This window comes from Rattus norvegicus, chromosome 6, assembly GCF_036323735.1.
Source record: "Rattus norvegicus strain BN/NHsdMcwi chromosome 6, GRCr8, whole genome shotgun sequence".
In the NCBI taxonomy this organism is placed as follows: Eukaryota; Metazoa; Chordata; class Mammalia; order Rodentia; family Muridae; genus Rattus; species Rattus norvegicus.
Genome location: NC_086024.1, coordinates 130,549,443 through 130,556,053, shown reverse-complemented (window position 1 = coordinate 130,556,053; position 6,611 = coordinate 130,549,443).

The window sequence follows — 6,611 nt, the reverse complement described above, 5'->3', positions numbered from 1 at the left end:
ATAAGGTTTATGTGTTTGAATACTTGGTGTCCTACCCGCCCCCTCTGGCCCCAGTGGAACTGTTTGGAAAGGATTAGGAGGTGTGGCCTTGTTGGAGGAGGTGTGCCCAAGTGTATGTGTGTGCCTATGGTTTTTAGTTGGATAACAAACGTGAAAGTGCTCCATAATTTATAGAGAGCTGTGGGGATGTAGGAGAGTCATGAGCTCTCCCACCTTGCACAGTGCTTAGATTTGGACTTGGTCCACTACCAGTTGTGGGATGTGGACAGGGCTACCTCTCATCTTTTACCATGGTTTCCTTGGTGCTGAAATGCCCTGAGGAGAAGGTGGAGGAGCTCCAGGTGGTACAGGACGCGCACTTCTGATCCTGTTGTTCCAACATCACCACTAGCTAGTAATGATTGTGATCTTATGTTATTATAACTTACATATCCTTATTATTATAACTGTATTTTAAAAAAATCTGATACTTATGCCATGCCAGACTTCTCCATATGACACTTAGAAGGGACACTCCCCCCATCCCCCATGCCACCTCCATGCCTCTCCCTCTGGAATTTTCCCTGACGCTCAGCTTCACATGGTTCTGATAAGGAATACCATCTCTATGGCTCTCCCCTCTTTGTTTGTCTCAAGAACCTCTCCTATCATTCCAATAACTGTGGCCCTGGAAAAAGACATTCTTCACCCATGGCTGTGACCCGGCCAGGACTCCATCCAAGCCCCCTAGCCCACTGGAACCCCAGGCCAATAGGATAAAAACACTTCACAAACAACAAACAAATGCCCTGACCCCAGATGCCAAAGTCCCATGGAAAAAACACAAGTAATGAAAAAACAGTGATTTTCTTCCTTGTAAATCAACAATACCACGGTAATGGTCCCCAAGAAGAAGAATTTAGATGAATTTCAAGACTTAGAGTTTAAAAGAACAGTTAGATATGTTAAACATGTTCAAAGAGTTTAAAGACTTCAAAGAAGACATGAGGGGGAAATCCTGAATGAACTTAGAGAGGACAGGGACAAACTGATTAAAAGCCAAGAAATCACCAACAACTGAAGAAACCAAGCAATTTAGAATATGAGAGGAGACTTCAATAAAGACAAAGAGTGAAATTTCAGCTGGTCAAATAAAGGCTCAGTAGAAAGGCTTGCCAACGTGTGAAGGAAGGGTATCAGGGTTTGAAGACAAGAAGTCTTCCTAGATAGTTCTATCAAGGAAAATGATCATCCAAACAAACAAACAAACAAACAAACACCTATGTAAGATCTTTGGAATACCATTGAAATATGGTTTCTGCGCTTAGAAGAGGGAAAGAATTCCAGGTGAAGAAAAATGTAAAATCATAGAAGAAAACTTCCCAAATCTTAAGAAATGCCCACGCAGGCACAGGAGATCTATAGAACGCCAAGTAGACAGGACCGGGAAAGAAACTTCTCACGGTATATTATAGTTTGTCTTAGTTAGAGTTTTATTGCTGTGAAGAGACACCATGATCAAGGCAGCTATTATAAAGGACAACATTTAACTGGAGCTGGCTTATAGGTTCAGAGCTTCAGTCCATTACCATCATGGCAGGAAGAATGGCAGCACCCAGGCAGGCATGGCACTGAAGGACTTGATCTGAAGGAAGTCAGGAGGAGGGTCTCTCTTCTACACTGGGAAGGGCTTAAGCATAGGACTTCCCTTCCATCCCCACAGTGATGCACTTCCTCCAACAAGGCCACACCTACTCCAACAAGGCCACACCTACTCCAACAAGGCCACACCTACTCCAACAAGGCCACACCTTCCAATGGTGCCATTTCCCATGGGCCAAACATAGTCAAATCACCACATAGTTAAAACAGGAAAAGTCTAGCATAAAGAAAGGGTATTAAAAACCATAAGTGGGGGGGTTGGGGATTTAGCTCAGTGGTAGAGCGCTTGCCTAGGAAGCGCAAGGCCCTGGGTTCGGTCCCCAGCTCCGAAAAAAAGAACCAAAAAAAAAAAAAAAAAAAAAAACCATAAGTGGAAAGGGCCAGGTCACGTGTTAATGTGGGAACCTATAAGAATAGCATCTGGTTATAAAACAAAAAACTTCTAAATAAAGCCAGATTGGTTTGAGGAGATATAGTCCACATCTTACAAGATTATAAATTGCAACACAAAATATTATACCCATAAAAACTGTGTTTTATAAGTGAAGGAAAAAAAACTTTCTATGTTAAAAAAAGAACAAAAAAAGAAAAACAAAACAAAACAAACAAAAAAACAGGCTTAAGGAATTGTCACTACTAAGCCAACTCTACAGAGGATACTGGAGGAATTCTTTGGACCAAATAGGAGGTTAAACACATGCAGGAGGCCACAGGGGAAAATATACAAAAGAAGACAAATGCCACAAAAAGAAGGCAAAGTAAGAGAAACTCACACACATCTGTCAATAATAATTGGGGATATTTAAAAGCTTTTAATTTTTAAATTATGTGTTTTATGCATGACTATATGCATGTGAGTAACAGGGACCCTCTGAGGCCTTAAGTGGCATAGGATTCCCTTGAAGCTGAGTTAAGTGTTTGCAAGTCACCTGATACGGATGCTGGGATCCAAATCCAGTGCTCTAGAGAGGACACAAACCAGCAGATTAGATTAGAAAACGATATAATGTATCCATCTATCTAATTTAACAATAGAATCTGTATACTGTGTGCTTTCTGCCTCCAAGAAACACATCTCATGGTCAAAGGTAGATGCCACCTTGGACTCAAAGGAGAGAAAGGTGTGTTCTACGCACGGGAAATGACCATACAAGCAGCCACAACTACTCAAATATTTAGCACAATAGACTTAAAGCCAAAACTACTCAGAAGAGAGACAGTCACCTTTTGTTCCCCAAGGGGGACAGTCTATCGAGAGGATTTTATAATTCTAAACATGTATGCACCAAACCCAGGTGCAGCCAGCTTCATAAAACACACACCACTGGATGTACAACCACAGATCAACCCCAATCCAGTAATGGGGGGGAGGGAGCTCAGTAGCTTACTCTCCCCATCAGACAGGTCATCCAGACAAAAATATAAACAAAGCAGCATCAGAGTTAATTAATACCAGAAATCAAATGGACCTAGCTATTATCTGCAGAGCGTTCCACCTCAGTACTGAAGACTGCACCTTCTTCTCACTAGCTCTTGGAGCCGTCTGCAATAGATCAGCTATTCCAACACAGCGCAGGCCTCAGCAGACAGAGGACTGTGGAAATGACATCAAGAAAACTTGCAGGACGCACATAAACTCGGCGTGGGGACTGAACAAAGCACTGTTGACAGGGAACGGGCCGCTAAAGAAAGAGATGAGCTCACAGACGTCCTAGAATTGACTTTTCACTCAGTTGGTATGAGAATACAACATAGGCTGCGGCAAGGGCGGCCTCAACAGGAGGTTGGCAGTGCTGAGTGCTTACATAAAGAATCAGAGAGAATCTCAGGAATTTACTTGTATAACTTTTTTTTTAACTTTATTTATTTATTTATTATGTATACATCATACAGCTTTCTGCCCTGCATGTATGCCTGCAGGCCAGAAGAGGGCACCAGACCTGATTATAGATGGTTGTGAGCCACCATGTGGTTGCTGGGAATTGAACTCAGGACCTCTGGAAGAGCAGACAGGGCTCTTAACCTCTGAGCCATCTCTCCAGCCCTTGTATAACTTTAATGCCTTGAAAAAATGAAAACAAAAGAAATCCAAAGCAGTAGATAGGGAGGAAAATATTAGGGCAGAGATTGACAAGATGTAAATAGCGGGGAAATTAATGGAACATAGAGTTAGTTGTTTGAAAATATAAACGAGATGGACAAACTCTTGGTCAAATTAACCAAAAAGAAGAGAGAAACCCGAATTTAGTAATTAGAGAGAAGAAAAGGAAAGCGTTACGATGTAAACCAGTGAAGTTCATAAAACCATAAAGACACATCTGCATTTGATTAAATTCTTAAGGCCTAAAAGAAATTAATAAATTTCTAGATGAGTGCAATATACCGAAATCTAAACCAAGACAATAAATAATTTAGCTAGATCTATAAGCAGCAATGAGATTGAAGTAATAATAAAAGTTTTCCCAACTAAAACAACCTGAAACCAGATGGATTCACGGTAGAATTCTACCACACCGTCAAAGACCTACCACCAATACTTCTAAAGCTACTTCATAAAATAGAAAAGGAGTTGAACTGTGGTCGTGAGCGCCTTTAACCCCAGCACTTGGGAGGCAGAGGCAGGTGGATCTCTGAGTGCAAGGCCAGCCTGGTCTACAGAGTGAGTTCCAAGACAGACAGGACTATAAAATGAGACCCTGTCTGGAAAAACAAACAAGTGAAAGAAAAGGAGGGGAGGGAAGGGGAAGGGAAGGAATGGTTGGTTTTATCAACTTGACAGTGTGGAATTAACTGAAAAAAGTTTCTCAGTGAGGGACTGTCTAAATTAGGCTGGCCTGTGGGCACATGTATGAGAAATTATCTTGTTAATGGAGAGACAGGCTCACTGTGGGCGGCCCCATTCCCTAGGCAGGGCAGCCTGGGTTGTATAAGAAGGGAGAAAGCAAGCACAGCACAAGCACCAAGCACGGGTGTTCTCTCATTCTCTCTCTCTCTCTCTCTCTCTCTCTCTCTCTCTCTCTCTCTCTCTCTCTCTCTCTGTGTGTGTGTGTGTGTGTGTGTGTGTGTCCTTGATTGTAGATGTGACTAGCTGCTTTACATTCCTGCCACTTAGACCTCTCCACAGTGGTGAACTAAAACCTGAGACCAGGAACTAGTATAAACTCCCTGTCCCCTAAGTTGCTAGACTGAAACTAAGACTCTTGCTGCTCCAGTCTTCTGTTTATCCCCCTGCTTCCCTGACATGGACCAAGCCCAGGGCCTTTGTGCTGATCTTCTGCCTGCAGTGGCCCTTCTGACGCCAGGCTCAGGCTCAGGCTCACAGCCCATCTTCCTCAACCCAGCTCGATGGTGTCACCTGCAGTAAAGCCCCTGGGTTTGACCAGCTTCTCTCCTCCCCCTCCTCTCCCTCCTCTCCCCTCCCCTCCCTCCCTCTTCTCTCCTCTCCATTCTCTTCTGCCTCTTTGCTTTCTTTCATCTCTTCAATTTCCACTTCCTGTCTCTATTTCCTTGTTGTGTGTTTGCCCCCTTCCCCTCCCTCCAGAATGCCTCTCTCTCTCTCTCTCTCTCTCTCTCTCTCTCTCTCCCCCCTACTCTCCACCCCCCCCCACGGCTGCCCATCAAACAGTTCCTTCTTCCGTCCTCCGCATGCTGTGCAAGGAATTTTCCCCCTGTTGCCTGCAGGCAAGTTGGTGAAGAATGAATTTTTAATTTGTTTTTCCCTTATTTGGCTCCTCTACCCAGGCAAGCGGACCTTGTGTACCTCCACTTGGGACTAGAGATGACACACCTTGATCTCTGAGTTTGGTTTTGTCATTTCCCATAGAAATCAAACTCACACAGAAAGCCAAACACAAGGTCAGGGAGAGGGAGCAGCCAGCCGGGGACTCACGGTGGCCTGCTGGCAGTGCTGGGTACAAGGATCCTTCTATGGGGTTCCATCCCTAGCAAAGAACTTCGGAGAAAGCCCGTTGCCTGAGTGGCAAAGACAGGAGGAAGCTGCAGTCAGGTCTCCAGCTGAGGAGTGGGGAGCAAGAGCCCCAAAGGGGACCTTTGCGCCTCTGCACCCGCAGCCTTCCACGAATATTCACCACAGTGGGTCTGGACTCCATGGGGCAAAGAGATGCTCAGTGGGGAAGGGAGGTGGAATTTCCCTGGGGAGGTCTCCCCTCCGTGTTTTAGCGGCAAAAGGGAAACTGAATCAGGGTCAACCTACCTGGGTTTCCACCATCCCATAATGCTCTCAGGTTGGTGACACAGAACCAGTGTCCCACGGAAGGGTCGAGAGGACACTGTCCAGATTATACCTAGGGCCGCTTATATCCATTGGGTCTCAGCTCAAATGTCACATCGCCGCAAAGTCCCCTTGTCACCCAGGCTCTTGCCACTCATCCTCTGACTACTGCCCTTCACAGAACCTCGGCTTTTTGATTAATTTGTTTCACTTGTTGCTCAACACCTCCTCCGCATAAACGCAAGTCCCCTTAGTCAGGGCCTTGCTGTTCTCGCCGCCGTAGTATTCCCAGCACCTGGCAGAGAGCCTATTACATGGTAAGACAGCCAGGAACTATCCATTGGAGGGGGAATGGATGAGCCAATGAATGAATTAATGGATGAGATCATCCTTTCCGGGGTTCTGACGTCATCAGTGATGAGACTGGGCAGTCTCCTGCAGGACCAGTAGGTGCTTACCCTAGGGTTGATCCATTCAACCCTTGCCAGGTCCTCTCCACTCTAGCCCAAGTCCTTGCAGAGCGCAGTTTCGCTCCCGCTCGCTCGCCCGGCCCCGGGCCCACTACAAGAGCCTCCCCATTCAGCAGCCCGATATCCTCTTAAACCAGACCCTTATCTCCTTTGGAGTTGTAATTAAAATAACATATTCACCAGCTGGTTTTTTTTTCTTCTAGATTTAATCTGCTCGGGCTCTGATTTGCATATTAAAAGCACTAATTAGCCCCTCTGAGTGCTTGGGC